This window comes from Patagioenas fasciata, chromosome 2 (genome assembly GCF_037038585.1).
Source record: "Patagioenas fasciata isolate bPatFas1 chromosome 2, bPatFas1.hap1, whole genome shotgun sequence".
Taxonomy (NCBI): Eukaryota; Metazoa; Chordata; class Aves; order Columbiformes; family Columbidae; genus Patagioenas; species Patagioenas fasciata.
In genome coordinates this window covers 40,871,738-40,889,489 of record NC_092521.1, presented here as the reverse complement: position 1 = coordinate 40,889,489, position 17,752 = coordinate 40,871,738, and the positions used below count along the sequence as shown (strand labels likewise).

Genomic DNA, 17,752 nt, shown 5'->3' with positions numbered 1-17,752 from the left:
CAGCTTGTAGAAGCACGCCTCGTTTTGCCTTTGCTGTGTTAAAAGTAGATATGTTTTGATTTAATGCCAGGCCACAGAGTGCTCCTGACTTGTTTCCTTTCTGCCAGTGATGGCACCAGCACCCCAGGGAAGGGATCCTGTCATTCCCTCCTGGACAAGGGACAAACCCTGGCTTAGTGGTGATGACCCAGGAATATTTTTTGCAAGGTCCATCTGAACGATAAGAAAAATCGTTTTGGTTGTTTTGGTGGGGGTTTTGAACACAACACAAGTGAGTGTTTGGGATGGGTCCCCCCCACACACTTTTTTTCCTCGACTGTGAGAAGTTTCTGGGTGGTTGTGCTGGTTGAACAGTCCAGAGGAAAACAGCAGCATTCCTGCAGGGGCTTGCAGGAATTTAAACTGGGTTTTGCTGACACTTATTTTTATATCAGAGATGGCAAAAACATACTGACATATCTAGTCTATCTGCTTGGGAGTAGGAGATTTCATTTCCATATGCATCTAGTCTTGCAGTGTGTTTAATAAGTTGGGTTACTTGTTTTAGCTCATCTGTGCCTCACCGTTCCCTTGGAACTGATCCAGAAAAGGTCTTGAAAGAAAAGGGTTTTTTGGGGCGAAAGGAGATTCAATTTGCATCACAGAGGAAAAACTGAAAAGTTGCACAAAATTTGATGGCTAGGTGTGATACTCTTTAGTTTTGATTGGTATAGAAATGTTTTGTTCTGCTCTCTCCAAATCCTCATAATCTGTGGAAGTGCTGATCCTCTGTTATTTTCCTTCTTTGGTATCTTAATCTAGGAACTAAATAACTTCTTTAATGAATGTCTTTGCTCTATATCTCTGGCAGTATTTCTGATATTTGTCACTTATCTCCCGCTGCCATGAGGTAAATTCTGTTTACTCTTTATCAAATGTTTTGTATTATAAACAATGACATAGTACTTAAGATCTTCATCTTTCCTTGTAGGAATTGGAAGGCATGGTGGGGAGAAAAGCAGTGATTTCTATGGAGTTGAGGGTAAAATATTAGAAAAAACAAAAAACTGTAAGCGCGCACATTACACATATGTATATGTAAAGAAAAAAGGTGGTATTTCTAATTCTCTCTTTTCAAGTTCTAAGTTTTTTCATGCAATACTGAAATTAATGGCCACATATGGCTTTTCAGTTATTCGTTTTCTGCTATAGCTACCTATGATGAATGAAAGAAGATAAATGAATGAAAAAAAACCACAAAAAACAGACAAACGTTTTTACGAGGATTAGTAAGATGCTATTAAAAAAATCACAAATTATTACAGAAATTTTCAATAACAGGCTGATGGACATTTATCCTCCAGTGCATGCATGGCATCACTTGAAAAAGGTGGAGTCTGTCACATAGATATGATTTGATGCTTCACTGTAAAAATATAGCACATATCAATTTATTTAGCAGTTTTGTGGGTTCTTCCCCTTTCCCAAGGAATTGTACTTCCATATGCTTAAGAGAAATGCATGTATGTATTTAGGTCTTGAACGTATGCTAACATGGATTTCTTCAGAAATACCAGTGGTTGTTCACCTTTGTGCATTGTGAAAAATAGGTATAAATTCATACTTGTTAAATTTTATTTTGATTTGTTGATAAGAACATGGACAGATTTGCCCCAAAAAAACAGAATACTATATGTTTTTGCTGAAGTCCTGCAGGAAATACAGAAATCTAAGAGAAACTAGAAAAAAAGAAATAATAAACTGCAGACAGTTGTTCAGTGTAAGTTTCATATCATTACTAACGAATTTTGTGGTTTTCACAGATTTTTCTTTTCTTGTTGTCTTTTGCCTCCCATGCATTTTAAAATATGAAACTTATGAACCTGATTTTTTTTTATGTACCTACTAGCTCCTGTTTTTCTTATGCCTTTTGCTTTTAGCCACATATTTTAATCCAGAACTCATAATGATACTCAACCTTTTAAAAAGTTTACAAAATGGGTGATTTAGTGCATGGTTTGCATAACAGCTGTAAGATAAATAAATAAACTAATAACATCTTTACAACATAAGGGCAGGCAGCTTTTTTGGTAACCACTTTCCATATAAGATTACAGCTAAAAAAGAGGGGAAGTGCTGAGTTTCATAATTCACTGAAATTCGATGCTTTTAAAGTTTGTATTATAACAGCACTTCATAGGCTATAGATGGGGCTGTTTGAAGTTCTGTTGCAAATCTGACTGGGCATTTTGTCATCTTAGATGTTTTTTCACCAAAATTTTGTTGTTCTTGAACTGGGGAATAAATCTTAAAGTTTATGTTCATGTCTGGGAGAGGAGGGGAAAGGAAGGAAATAAGAGGGGGGCAGAGGGAAAACAATCCAGAAATAGATTATTTGCATCTGCATGAAACAATGTAATAATAACTGATAATGCTTTCACATGGTTAGAGCACAAGCTTCCCCATGAGCTCCAAAGGATAAGTTGTAAGTCCCAGAAAGCTGGCTTTTCTGGAAGAGCTCTGCACCTCTCCTTGTTTCAAGAGCCTGGGGTCAAGCAGGAGAGGGAATGATCTGAACTGAAATTTTGATGTTTTATGTAGGTTTTGCATGGTATCATTTGAAGGATTCACCTGCTTGGCGATGTAAAATGGAAATGCCACGTTGTTTAAGTGATCTTGGTGCAGGGCTGCTGGAACAACCTGTGCAGAAACTTTGCTCCCTTCACTTTGTGGTGATGATGTGAGACCAGTTAATAGTTTGGCTCAGGAGTGCCATATTAAAATTACCCTTGATCCCTGTGCAACTTTGTGACTTAGACTAGTTTTTCTCACTGCTAGTAATTTCTGTCTCAGTTGTCTAATCTGAAAAGAGTGGGATGCCACTTGCAAGGGTGACAGCCAGCCTGCCTGTGACCTGCCTGTGGGGCTTGCAGTGGTCTCCAGCAGGAGGAACCAGGTAGAAGAATGATCAACATAAGGATGGGAGTGACTCTGCAGGAAAGACCTACGCATTTCTCTCTACCATAGTCCTTCCCCTATTTCTGTGGGCTTGAAGTTGCATTAATTTCCTTAACGAGGAATAAGCTCTCAGAGGGGCAGGGGTTGGTGACGGTAGCGTGCTGTGCTTCTTTACCAGGTCGTGGTTTCCCAAGCATATCCAGTGTTGCTATTCCCAGGTATTCCCATGCCCAGAGCACGTTACCTGGCATTCGATTGCTGTTGGGCAAAGAAGGGAGAACCGCAGAAGCTGTTGTCTCTGTCCACCGCACATCCCACACGATACAGACCCGAGGGAGCCCCAGCAGCCACGGTACCTGTGACACACTGTTATTTTGAGTTTGTATATAACACAGAGTCTGGAAGGGACGCTGTGCTGTGCTTGTTTGGTCCAGCAGAGATAACCGGGCTTGTGTTGCACAGATGCACAAGAGTCTTGCTAGGGGAAGAAGGGGAAATTAGCATAGGATAAAAGTAACTTGTAACAATAGCATGTTCTGTCACCTTGGTCCCTGGTGAGGTGGCCAACTGCCCGCTCCTCTCTCCAGCTCACACATAGCCTCAAGTGCAGTTTAAGATGCACTGACTGTTTGTCTAATGTTATGTTTAGGCAATTGCAGAAACTTGGGTAAAGATTCAAATGCGGGGGGCGGGGAACGTGATTCTTCAGATTTCTAGTTATTGCCTGCATTCTGGATCTCTAAGAAGTTGTGGTCTGCAGCAGAGGTGTCAAACTCATTTTCCCCAGGGGCCATGTCAGCCTCGCAGCTGCCTTCAAAGGGCCGAATGTAATTTTAGGACTGTATAAATGTAGGGGTAGTTACATTTATACAGTCCTAAAATTACATTCGGCCCTTTGAAGGCAACTGCGAGGCTAATGTGGCCACTGGGGAAAATGAGTTTGACACCCAGTCTTTCTTCCAGTTAGGCAAGAAAATCACTTGTTTTTCCAGTAGGTGCTGTTGTTTCAAGGGAAGGAGGAACTTGCCTTTGATACCTAATCCCCTTCAGATATACTTAGAGGAAAAAAACACAGGGATTTTTATTAGTGTTATTTTTACTGTAGCCAAATCTACACTTGAAAGGAATGCTTTTATATCCTGTGTTGTTTAGTTGTGTTGTCTAACTTGACCTTAGAACTGCCAGGCACCTGTGGACTTCTTTCCCTTGCTCTTGTCCATGAGGAATTACTGGAGAGGAAGCGAAGTTCCCCCAACAAGCATGGCAGGGACAGGAGCTCAGGTTGGGCACACCAGGGCTCCTTCTAAAGAGAGAGAATTAAGGTATCTGAAGCTTGGTGGTATGAATACTCTGCTGACCTCAGTTTACATGCTTTGCATCTATGTTGTACTGAAGTCATTCTTTCATCAGGCAGGGCAGTTGTTCAAGTGCCCTACATTGGGAGTGTGCATGACAGCAAAATCCTTTCATAATGATGATTCCTGGTTGGAGTATATCTCATTGCATGTCAGAAGCATTAGATGTGGGAGGTTTTGTTTTAGGAAGTGTAAAAATAATGTGCCCTCAGGCAGCTGTGCAGCTTTGGTGTGAAGACGACTGTGGAGGTGGTTTCAGAGGTGTAATATGAAAAAATGTATGCTCATTTTAACCCTCTATGCCCTCTGTAGTTTCATTTTAAAGTACAGAAGCTGAACTTTTTCCAGTTTCTATTCCTAGTGGCAGTTCAGTTAAGGGGCAGAAGCAGGGACAACTTTGAACACAGAGCAGTTGTTTGCTTTGTTTTGAATGTGCGTTGGTATCAGCGGTGTGTGGTGTATTGGCGGCACAGCAAGTCCTGTGATAAGAGTGAATGTCTCCCTGTGCTTGAAGTCGAAATCTTCTGGGTATCTCTTGCTCTGAATAGGGTTGAACATAACTGAGGTACGTTATTACACATAACAAAAAAAATATCTGAGTGATTTTTCATCTTGGGAGGTGCTGTTCAGATTTGAAGTGGGGAGGAGAACCCGAAATTTCTCTTTGCCAATGTTCTGATGCTGAGTACCTGCTTGCAAGTACCGTCTCCACTTGGGCTGTGGAGGTCACCAAAAAAAGCCAGGCTTAGGCACATATGTTTTTAATGACAGAACCCTTTGGGGGTGGCTTTGTGTACTTGTCTACTACCACATCAGAAAATAGGAGTGGTCTTACTGAGCCCTTTGTCACGTGTTTGTTGAAGCTGTAAAAGCACAGCAGCGAGGGTTGCTTTTGCATTTTGTAGAAAGTGAGTTCTTCCTTGGAGGTCTGCTTATTTTTACTTTTGAGTGTGTGTGTGGATTTACTTAAAGAACCTGTGTTCACACAGTTGTGCTATTTAAATTGATGTGGGGTGACTCAGTGTGAATTCACTGCTGTCATCCCACAGCGACTGCGACAGAACGTTTTATTGTCTGAAGACAATGCTAATAATGGTAAACGACATCGTCATTTCACAAGACGATTTTCTGTTCCCAGAACTGCAAAGCGATGAAGAGATTTGCCATTGTCAGACAAGGGAACAGGAGCTGACCTGCAGTGCGGGCAGCACCCACCACTTGAGATGGGCTGGACTGGACTGGGCTGGGCTGAGCTGCCTGTCTCTGCTCCCTCTTTCTGGGAGCTGTACCAGTGTTTGTCACAGCAGCGAGCAGCTTTGCCTGACAAGTGCTCCAGCATTCGGCTGTGCCAAGAGCCGTGGTAGCACAGCCCCCTCCCAGAGCTGTCCTACCCTAAGCTGGTTTCATCTAACAGGTGAGCTGTCCACCAGCATCACACATCTGCCACCCCATCCCGAACAGACGAAATGGCTGAGAGGGCACATGCCATGTCTGGTCACCCCTCTTCTGGTGGTGCTTGGCCCTACCAGGTATACAGTTTGCTGAAGGAGAACTCAGTTGTTAGGTCAGTGCTCTGCAACTAATACCTTGTGGATGCTGTAGTATTGCCATAACTTATAAAACAGCGATTCAGAAGTGAAGCGTTTTACATTAGTCATGCTTTTCTTTGCTGTGAGCTTTGTTGGAGGGATTGCAGGATGAAAGCACCATGGTTGCAGTGACTAGTGGAGGACAGGTGTGCTGTGTTTGTAACTGAGATATAGCTTATAAATGCAAATAAGTTGTCAGTATGAAATTAATAAACATTACATTTATGTTGTTAATCCTTAACATCACCTCTTATTGTGTAAACATAATAATAACTTCCTTATTAAGACCTGGAAATAATGCCTGGAACCTGAAGACTAAGATGCAGTGACAGGAGCCATATACATTTGTTCTTCTGTAGGAAATGGTAAAAGTAAAACATTTCCATCTGCATAAATACTCCTTTTCGCTGGGTTCCTGTTATACTGTTGTAATAACCACATTGAATAAGGACAGCATAGACAACATGATGAGAAAACGAACTGAAGAAGAGATTGTTGGGCGGTGCAGAGACACTGGTTGGAAACCTTACCCACCTTAAACCACATTTGTAGTGCCATGGCTTACAGACAGCATGGACAACATCTGCAGCATAAAAACATCTGGAGGCTCATTAGTGAGAACATCGGTATTACCGTTGCAAAGTTTGCTTCATATGCATTAGTAATTAGTAGATAAGATAGCTGTGAATCCAGACCCTACGATCTTGCACAGAACACATTCAAGCTGCGCAGCCACTTGCTTCTTCAGTGACTCCCATCTCCCAACAGTGTTGCCCAGGAGCCGTGTCACAAAGCATCAGAGGGTTGTACTTCGATTTCAATAGCTTCATTATGGAGTTGTGCTCATCTCTTAAGATGGATGTTTGTAAAATGTAGTTTGTGTTTGATTGGGATACTGAAGAAAAAGAGCTGCTTTAAGCAAAATGAAATGGGGGAAGACTGGCACATGTTTTACAGTCTTGAGATTCCAGGCATCCTTGCTGTGAAAAAATGGGAGTTTATTTAATTAGCCAGTTTCTGTGTGGGTTTGCTGAGTTGCTTTGGTTTGTTTGTTCTCTGTCAGTTTCTAATGATGCTATTATTTATTTCCACTAAACAGAAAAAAATGTGTTTGATGATCTCTGTCACTCTTTGATAGAAATAGGGCTTCTGAGTTGTATCACTAGAAATATTTGTATGTTCTTGCCTGTACTGTTGGTGGAAGCATTGGAGAGAGCAAAATAATTAGCCTAACTCAAGATTTTTTTGCATTTTTTCTTTTGACAAAATCATGGCACGGTTTTGCCTAAACATGACCTTCCATGAGCTGCAGGGGGCAGATCACATCAGGATTATCAAACTGGCTAGTTCAGTTGAGGTGATACAGAACTTTGCGTGGGGCTTTTAGTGATTTCCCTGCCTAGTACATGTTTTGTGGCATCAGCAAGTGTTATTTGATTAGACCATTTCTGAATAGCAGTTTTTGTTATACCCGTCACTTGGTTCTGTCCCAGCAAATCCTATGTGTCACTGCATGTCCCTGCATATCTGTTATCACCAGTACAGTGTATTTGGGGTTCCGGTAGCATATTGAATATTACAACATGCCAACCAGACTCGCAGAGAATGGCACAGCCTCTTAACGCCCTGTTTAGCCCCTACTGACAGTTAAACACTGGCATCAGCAGCTTCTTGTCCTTCTCAGCCCTTTGCTGAACTGATTCCTAAATGCTGTACACAAAGAAGTCCTGCACAGCACTACCTGTTAACTGGCTGCATTACTGAATTATGTTACAGGTATGTGCAGCTAAAAAGGAGAGATCATGCTTTTTTTTTTTTTCCTAGGTGGTCTTTGTTTTCTTGATTTCCTCAAGTCATTGCATTCCGTGTGCTGTTGACAACTAAATTACTGAGAGTTGCAAAAAGCAGAAGAGCAGTTGAAATTCCTGGTGCATACTGAGAAGAAAACATCTGTCTTTCAAGAATGGAAAAAAAAAAGGAGGGATAGAAAGGAATGGATATATATGGTGATGAGTTTTAATATGTGTATTGTAATATTTATCACTGTCTCTCCTGTGGATGGAGTGAGGTAAAGAGGCACTGATTTTTGGTACTGCTGAAACAGAGGTAACAAGGTGAGATCAGAGAATCATGTAGGCTGGAGGGAGCCCCTGGAGATCACCTGGTCCATCCTGCTGCCCAGATAGAGTCCCATTGGACTAGGTTGCTCAAGGCCATGCACGGGACAGTCTTCAGTATCTCCAAGGATGGAGGTCCAGCAGACCCTTTGGTCTCCTGCTCCAGTGTTTCACCTCCCTGACAATAAAAATAATTTTTCCTGTATAAAGCCAGAATTTCACATGTTGCAGCTCTGTCTGATGCCTCCTCTCCCTCTCTGAGCACATTTGAGGACAGTCTGTGTCCCCTCCCACCAGGCAGTTGCAGACTTCCAATGCCCCAGTCCCATACCTCACACTGGTGGGTCCGTATGGGTCTGGCACCTGGCAGCGTGTCTAGGGGACGAGGCTGCTTTTTCCTGTGCTATGTTCCAGATGTTAATCCAGAGAATGGTTCTTTTTTTTTCCTTTTTTGTGTCAACTGATCTTAATCTCTCCCTTTTTTTCTATCTTTTTGTGTAACATTCCAAAAAAAGTAACATTTTCAGATGGCTGCACATACTATGATGTCACACCAAATTCTATGTATGGTAATAGAAAAAAGCAATTGTTATTTCTTAGCACAGTTGTTTTTGTGTATAGCAATGTCCATTCTTACAACTGTCTTCATCCAGCAATCCTTGATCCTGACTTTTTTTTTTTCTTGAAGAGCTTAAAATGCATTATCTAGCATAAAATTAAATATTCTGTGGTCAAATGCAAACATCCAATGCAAAAAGGCAGATGCTACTCCAGATCCAGGATCCAGGTGTAAATCACATTGTTAGTAACTGAAGTGGAAAAATGGCTCTTAAACAGTGTCTTTTGCTGCTTCTTTTTTTTTTTTTTTTTTCCCCTAGATTAGGTTGCTGCTGGCATTTCAAGAGCCTTTATACAGATACTGTATACTCTCACAGCAAATCCAAACATGGTTTAGCAGGGCAAAGCACAGTTGGAGCCTGGCTCAGTGCCCGGAGTCTGCTTTTAACCTCTCTAAAGGCTCTTTCTCAGCAGTGCTGAGTGTGGTGTCGATATCCAACATTTTCTAGCCAGGAGAGGGGGAAAAAATAAAATTCAAGATAGAATTTCAGAATCTTAGTGAATCACATATTATGAGTACCGGTCTGAAAGAAGGTATCAGCTTGGAAAGATCCTAAGAAGTTGGATCAAGCTTATTGTAAACATCCAGGTTAATGACCTGTGAGCTAAGGCACCTTATGAATTCTAGTGGGATTTTTTGAGATATCCATTCTCTTCCAGCTGAAAATTCGCACGTAGTTCTTTTTTATGTATATTGTAAAAGCATTATGGTTTTCAGAATACGTAATATGAAGCAGTAGATTTCAACTTTTTTTTGATGTGCAGGCTTTTAAATGTCACGTAATATATGTGTAAATTCTATATGGCGAATTTAGACTTTGGACAAAACATTTTCATCTTGTAAATATTTTTGACAGTTACTCTGGAATAATCCACATACTCATCGAGGGACTACTTATTGACTATAGGTTAAAACTAATAGTATATCGAGAGATTGACAACTTTATTTTTTGTAGTTATTTCTCACTGACTGCAAAAATTAGGTCTATCTCTCCCTCCCTGAAATAGAGTAAAACCAACACAATATTGACCTATTCTTGAAGAGCTGGTGCTCATAGCATGATTGTCGTTTTGGAACTTGACATAATGTACATTCATTTACAAGGTGCATGAATAAAACATTAAGAAAGTAGAGTTTGTGACCTAGTTAGGAGTTATGTGCATGATCTCTTTTCCTTGGTTGAACTGAGGAAACAACCAAAGTAGAGCAGGGGATATCTTTACATATGACAAACCTTGTCTTATTTTTCGGTTTGATTTCTTTTAATGAAAGGGGCATTTATTAGTGTATGTGTTCTTTTGATTTTTGGACTGAACATAAAACAGCTAGACATCAGAAAACTTAATATGCACAGTGAAATTTAATTAGGTAACTGCATAAAAATCAAAGGTGGGGGTTTTTTTTGAGAGAGGAAGCAAGAATCCCCTTTTGGTACTAAAGCACATATGTATCTGAGTCCTATTTTCATCTCCACCTCTTCACCAAGAGGTGTTAGTAACAGATATGTATGGTCTGCTGCCAAGGGTGATGGACCACGGATACTAGAAGGAATGGGCTATATTCCTTACATCTTCCATGGTGTCTTCTTGATGCAGCAAAGGACTGCGAGGTCCAGTTTTTCAAAAGGTTCTCGTTTGAATTGCTACGTTTGGTTTTCAGAGATTCCAAGCCCCTACTTCTTCATTATCACAGTTTGACTTTAGGATGCTGAGTACCTCTTGAAAGGATGAACAACATCTCTGAATTTAGACTTAATTAACCATTTCCATTAAAATCTGGGCCTAACCTCTTCAGTACCTGAATTTGCATTTTTGTAAAAATTATGCAAAAATGTGTCTGTTTATAAAAATAGGTTTATATCTATATTATATACAGTAACAGTTGGGAAAGATAATATACTTCAGACATGCTCCAGTTACAGTGCACCAACTACAGTTATTCATTTCAAAAATTGGTTTTCTTTTGTGGTAGATTGGGCAAAACTGAGTACAATTAGATGTGCAGAAACATCTATTCAAGATTAACTCTCAGAGTGAGAGGCTGCCTGCAGTCTTTTGTCAATCATAAATATTGTGAGGCTTTAAAAGAAAAAAAAACCACACACACACACACAAATACACAGAAACAAAACCAACACAGCTATGGAAGTAGGGAAATGGAGAATTCCATTGTGGAAAACACTGTGTACGCTTTTTGGGTGAGATAAGAATGTGGCACATCCTGATGTATTTTCACATAAACCATCAAACCTTTGAAGTCACTTTTTGCTGGCAGAGCCAGCAAAGGTTCCCCATGATTCATGCAGGCAAAGGTCAGTGATAAGTTGAATTTTATGTTCTTGAAAAGTTTAGCCTTTGTGGCTCTAGAACTATCTCATAGTTTATTTGTTTGGTTTGGGTTGGGTTTTTTGTTTATTTGTTTGGGGTTTGTTTTGGGGGGGTTTTGTGTGTATGTGTTTTGCTTCTCCCTATTACGTTTGGGGTTTTTTTGGTTTGGTGTTTTTTTTTTTTTTTTTTGAAAAGGCAAGTGCATTCCAGGCATGGGCTGTATTACATGCACTGTGTGCTCCTCAGTGGAGCAGGGGATGTGGTCCTCTCCTCTCCATGTGTCTGCACCTGTTAGTGTGTGATATCCTGATTAAGATTTCTTGTCATCTGGATAGTTCAAATAAAGTTGAGTGTGTGGTTTTCACTTTTCTTATTGTGGTATTTCTATGGGTTTAATGTTCAGGGTCAAGACTTCAATGAACCTGGATGAAAGCAAAAAGCAGAACAGCTATGGAAAGTATATTTAGGTATAAATATTTTAGCTTTTTGTAAGGAGGGCAGAGGCAAGATGCTTTCAGTTGGCATGATGTTGTGTACTTGAAACTTGTTTTATAATAATTTAGTTCCATTTTTCTTTCATTTCAGTTTCCATCAGGCAAGGGAAATGGTCTTTGTTTTAATTGTTGTTCATTCAGATTTATATATCTGAGTCTAAACGGAGATAAGCTTTGGCAGTTCTCAGGTTGTGGATATCTAAGGAAAAGCCAGGTTCTGGCTCAAGAAGCAAACTCCCCAGTTTCCAGCAAGTAAAAATGTGAAGCATTGGATACGCTCCCTGAATCCTCCCCATGGTGCCAGTATGCTCAGCCCAGGAGCAAGGCTCACCATGCTTTTCAGTTTAGAGATGCTGAAGATGTGTCCTTGGCAATGCCTTTGAGAATTCATTACAAGTTATGTCCGTCTGCTGATAGTATCCAGGGCTAGGTGTCTTTCATTCTTCAGATGTATCTCAAATAAGAAATGTGGATGTTGGGCTGGCCACTTTCTCCCTTTTAAAATCCTCAGCAGTATCTTCCTTGCATGGCAGACATGTTGATCATTCCTTCCTTGGAGATTTTGAAATTCTGAATATGCAATATTGATCACCATACTTGGTGATCTGAGACCCACAGTGTTTTTGCTTGTAGCATAGTGCTTTCTATTTTAAGGATCCTGAACTGACAAGCAGCCAACTAAAGGGACCACTGGTGGGACAAACTGGAGTTTTATGGCCCCGCTTACTGGAAGTGTATGCAACCTCAGAAGGATCAGGTACCTTTAGAGATAAGGCTGACCCACAGAAGGAAGGATACTAGGCAGAAAGAAAAGGAAATCTTTATTTTCGTAAGTTACTTTTGCATTTCAGTAAGTCTTAGTCCTAATGGTCTCAAGCCTGTTATGGAGATAAATATTATTTAATGTCTTCTAAGCATGGCTCGTTACTAGAATATCCTGGTAAAGATAGAAGGAGAACTTCAGTCCTGCCAGCGCCCAGCCTGGGTTTGGATTTCCTCAAGTCAGTCATCCTTGAAAAGGAACATCACTCCTCCTGAACAGTTTGCATATCCTTTTGCTTGCCAAATAATAATTTAAAAAAAAAAAAAAATCTGAAAAATGGTAGAAATGTTTAGAATTTATTTACCTACAAAACTGAGATCCCCAGATCTCCTTATAGTGGTTGTTAATGTTTTTCACTTGACCTTGATTTCACCAGCAGATGAGAGAGACTGTTGGAGTTAGGATAATGAGCAATTGCAGCATGCCAGCTGCCTGGCCATTGTGGAGTGGTTTTTATCCAAGGCATTTCAGAACGATTTTTTTGAGAGAAATTTGAATTAGGCTGTGGGATTTTATAGAGGGAAAAAAGCTATAGAGAAACCTCAGTTCAGAGAAGAATGTGATAGTTCACACCCATATAATCGGTTCATTTGAAAAACATTTAAGTAATAAGTATTTTTTACAGTCGGACTCTAGTCCATATTTTCTTATCTTGGTTTGGGTGCTTCCTGTCTACATGTTAGGCATCTTCTGCCCTTACAGAGTAGGTTAAATCTTTCAGCTGAAGCTCAGGACGTAAACTGCCCTGTATACATGGCTCTCTTTCGTGGTTTTTTGTGATTTTTGAGAAGTCTGACAGAAGCTTTCCTTGTGCTGTTGAAGATCTGAGATGTTTTAAAGTCTTTTTTCTTATTTGTATCTCTTTCTTTGCTCTCTCTTTTTTTTAATTATTATTTTAATTTGGGGGTTTTTTTTCAAGATCTTTGGAAAAATAAGGACAGTCGCTTTAAGGATTCACATTGAGGCCAGAGTTCAACTACATCCCATGTACCCTTCTAGTTAAAGAGCCAGTGACTGATCAGTTCTGTGCACAGATCTCAGCTGCCATGTCTTTGACACTGCATCAACACATCTATTATTGTTTTTTAGGAGGAGTTCTGTGGGACCACTTATTGTTCCTGAATCAAAGGATTGTGGAGACCAGTCTTTCCTGTTGAGGTAATAGGAATCTGTTAGCACTTGCCTTGTTAAGTTCCTTACTGGGGAAAAAATAATGTCAGAAAGAGTGGCAGTGGGAAATAAAAGGAGTGGTAACTGCACAGCTGATGGTGCAGGCTGGGGCAGCCCTGCCAATGGGGATCCCCTGCTGTACCCTGTCTGCAGGGAGCAGGTCTGCGCATCACCAGAAACAAGCACTGAGCTCTTGATAGCCGCACATGCCAGCAAACATTTTCAGACTCTACTAGTGTCCAGTGTACCATTGCATGGCAACATGCCTAGCTGTATTTTCATCTGAACCATGCATCTGCAAGAGAAATCAAATCCTCAGCCTCCAGGTCCAGGAAGAAATCCAAGAAATATTTTAAAATTACCAGCGAATCAACTATATTCATTGCCAACCATAAGTTATGTTGCCTCCTTGGAAGCCAGGCATTTGGTAGTGGTTTAGGCGCAAGTACGTGGGCTCTTTCAAGCCAAGGCTGGTGGCGTCTTGTACTACAAATTCTCCAGAGAGACAAGTGCAGCTGTTTCCTTATCACCTTCCTTCTGCCTCATGGAGAAGACAAGCACATGTTATTTGGTGGTGACCTTTCTGGGTTGCTCTGCGTTGGGGCTGGGCCATACAAGTAGATATAATAGATGGGGGAACCAAAAGTTTGTGACAGAGATCTGGCATAGTGGATGCAGGAGGAATGGGCAATTAGAACTTGAGAAATATTCCTATGACACCTCTTATACTAAAACAGTGTAGTGAATCGGGAAAAGAGGATTTGATGCCTTTAGCTATCCCAACAAGCCCTCACTCATGTTTTTTCTGAGATTTGTGCTGTATTCTATGTTTTCTCCACCTTTTCTTGCAGTTGCGTGTTTATGTTTAAAAATATTCAATGTAGCGTACCTGGTCCCTCTCAGCTGTGTTAAGGGTGTTGTGCTGATGAAGAAGTTTGAAATGTGTCACTGAAGGGCACTGTGTTAGACTGATAAAGTGCTGGTGTAGATCTGTTACCAGAACAGTTCACCCATTTAAAACAGTACAATTAATGCATGGCTCTGCCTTGGGCTCTTCTTCCTGCACCTACAAAATCTAGTGCTGCCTGACTGAAAATTTGCTCTCTTTCTAGTGGAGGCACCCAAGCCCTCACAGATAGTTGTCTGCAGTAATGCTTCCTGGTTGGTCCCACCTATGGATGAGATGTGTAGACTGGGGAATATTGTGCTATCATGTTGAAGACCTGACATAGCACTTGGTCTGACTATCAAACTCCTCCATTAACAGTTTTGTCACTGTGTGCTCGTTTTGTGGATGCTAAATTGAGTTGTTGGTATTTTGTTTTGTAGCATGAATGCTGAAACCAGTCATGTGCTTAAAAACTCTGCAGAACATTAATCTGCTTGAGCATTGTTTGTGTATCTTCCTCAGACGTTGCTGTCATGGGTCCAGGTCCAAGCTCAGTGAAGCCCATGTGGCATGTCCCTTCCTGGTGATTTCACAGTTCAATGTAAACCTTCTCAAGAAACCCTTGGGACTGGAGCACTGTTTATTGTGGAGCCAGAAGATTACGGCAACCCACAGTGTGAGCGCTACTCCAGGAATAATACTTGCACTCTCTATTACCATGACCTCTTTCTAGCACTTAAACTAATAGACTACACATTTTTTAAATATATATGCTGCTGTTCACTAAACAAGAACATATTCAACTATATAGTTCACACTCACAGGCACATCATAAATGTGTTGATCCCTATTGCTGTTGAATGATGATCTAAAGTAAGTGTTACGTATTTTGAGGATATGATAGAATCTTTTCTAGTCATGCTAAAATTTTGAAGGTATTTATTTTTGTGTACCTCATGAGTAGTTTTCATGTCCATTTGAGTTCATAGTATTGGAGTTAACCATATATATGTGAGACTTGTATCAATTAAAAAAAAGAAGTTTATGCATGTTGTTACAGGAAGAAGGAAACTTTTTGGTGTGTGCCTTTACATTCTGTTTGTATTTTGGAGCTCTCCTAAAAAAACATTATGCTGGAGAGTCTTCCTCACCCTGGTGTTTCTACTGTTCAGCTGAGTGTCACCAGCCTTATTGCAGGGTTAGGAAAACCGCTTCTCCCACTGCGTCAGTGCCCCCCTGCACATAAAAATGTGCTGAGGAAGGCTGCATCCTGCAGCAGAGCCATTTTCCTCCCAGATGAATACAATGATTTATTTTTCACTTAACTATTGTGTTTACAAGTCCTTAATAACAGGAGTATAATCTCAAAATTTTAAAATTACGTGTTTTCTGTCTGCCTATTGTGTTGTGAAGATATATACAAATATTTTCAGCAGGTGACATAAAATACAGAGGATTGAATTTTTTTTTCTGCATGGATTTTAGTAACTACTTTGAACTCTAAAAAAGTTCCTAATAATTTTGAAAATAACAAGGAGAATATTATGCATATGAAACAAAAGATGTATCAATTGGCTAGGCAGGAGTAGTGCTTTGTAAATACACTACTGCCATTGTTCAAGAAAGTGTTGTTTAAAATGAGTCCTTTAGAAAAGGGGAGAAGGAGGCTAATAAAAAAAAAAATAGCAAAATTCAGATTTTTTTACTGATCTTGTGCCACCAGTTAAACATTATGGTTCTTCCACGAATAATCACTTCAAACAGGTCTTGAAAAGTAAGTAGCTAATTCCTGATAGATGTATAAAAATTCATTAGTAGTTTTTTGACACAGTTGTTGTAAGTTTGGAAAATATCTTGTCAACTCTCTGTAGTTCCCAGCAGGGAGGTGTGGGAGGTTTTTAAGGGAATGAACTTTTTGCTCTTTGACCTTAACTCTGAGTATGGGAGGTCAGTTAAAAAGATCATCACTGTAAATTCTATGTTTTCATGTCAAAATCAACTATTAATAGCAGCTGCTCTGAAGTAACACTAGCATTTACATGTTGATATTTTTCCTGAGTTACTTGCAAAGTAACTGACACTGATTCCACACCCCGCTAAAGCTGTATCATGGAAATAGGGTGTTGGGGTGGATTTTGTCTGTTTGTTTTTACAGTATTTTCTCTCTTCTTCTTCTGGAAATATCCAAAACCAGAACAAAAAGGATTGTTTATCTGTAGCAAGAAGTTAAAATGCACAATTTTATGTTATCCTTCCTCAGTGAATTAAAAACGTCATTTTGAAATTTGGCCCTGTTTGCATTTATATGTTGATCACCACAGCATGGCTGCGTCTCGTCTCGCACCTTGGATACTACACCATATGTGAGCTTGTGTTCTGAGGCTTCCCAAATGACTTTTTAATTAGTTGTTATTATTACACAGCCCGTACCTTTCTAGTGCTCAGCCACACTGATTTCCTGACTTATCTCCTCTTTTGTTGAAATAGCCCTGGTTGCTCTTGTGGCTGCTGTGTGCCTCTTTCCCTCCCTTCTCATGGTGTGGACCAGCCTTGGACGTCCAGTTTCCACGACCTCCAGCACCACAGCAGCACTGATGTGTGTGCACCTCCCTTGCAACTGTTCTGTTGGGAATTTTAATGCATATTTTGTTTTCTTCTTTTTTTTTTTCCAGAATCCCCTGGAGCATTACATTCCTCTGTTCAGAGTGTGGACAACAGTTTGGCATTGCACTTTTTACAGGTAGCTTTTTGAATTAAAATACCCTTTTTTTTTTTCCTGGGTTTGATAAAAGCAGAGCAATCTTAGAAGGACTTTAACATGTCCTTTTCTGCTGTCCTGGGATGTATATTCTGGTGAGAAATTTCTCTTCCTTGACTAATCAGTTGGGTTGGTAGCTTCATTAATTGCAGATATATACTTCAGTACTGTTTAAGAAAGATTGAGGCTTGCTTCTGCTGGCCTCAGTCATGCAACGATGTATGTGTCAACACGGTAGAGTCCTGTTTGCAAACAGCCCAGTAGTTCCAGGATTTTTCCCATCCATTATTCCTAACCTGTTCTTCGGTTACAGTCTTCTCATTCAGTAGATTGATTTAACTTTTTATAACGGAGATTTTCAGTGCAAGCAAGCGCTTCTAGCCTTAGTCCTCCAGTGCTTTCTGTTATTTATCTGGTTATTACTAATGCACTCAACAATAGAAGAAAAAACATCTCTGAGTCCACTGACAATGCTCTGAGCCCGATTTCAAGGTCTGAGCAGGAAATGAGCATTAAAGTTAAGTGTATTTTATTAATTGTTAAAATTTCTAAACAAAACAGGGAAATCTAGTATCAGGAATAATAGAAAGAATGTCATCTATCAAGTAGTCTCATCCTTGATGAGTATGAGGCAAACAGCTAAAACCCAAGAGGGCAGGAGGGGACAGGAGTTG

At 40.2% G+C, this 17,752-nt stretch overlaps 1 protein-coding gene across 6 annotated transcripts in view; it reads left to right on the top strand.

The window, feature by feature from the left end:
• FAM110B (family with sequence similarity 110 member B) overlaps positions 1-17,752 on the top strand; it is a 112,274-nt gene that overhangs the window by 78,044 nt on the left and 16,478 nt on the right. For 4 of the 6 annotated variants that reach the window (XM_065831835.2, XM_065831837.2, XM_071804089.1 and 1 more), the window contains one exon: positions 16,993-17,060. The exons of the other annotated variants lie outside the window; for them this stretch is intronic. The gene's annotated coding sequence lies outside the window, so the exon portion shown is untranslated. The remainder of the gene's footprint in view (positions 1-16,992; positions 17,061-17,752) is intronic. 6 annotated transcript variants of the gene reach the window in all.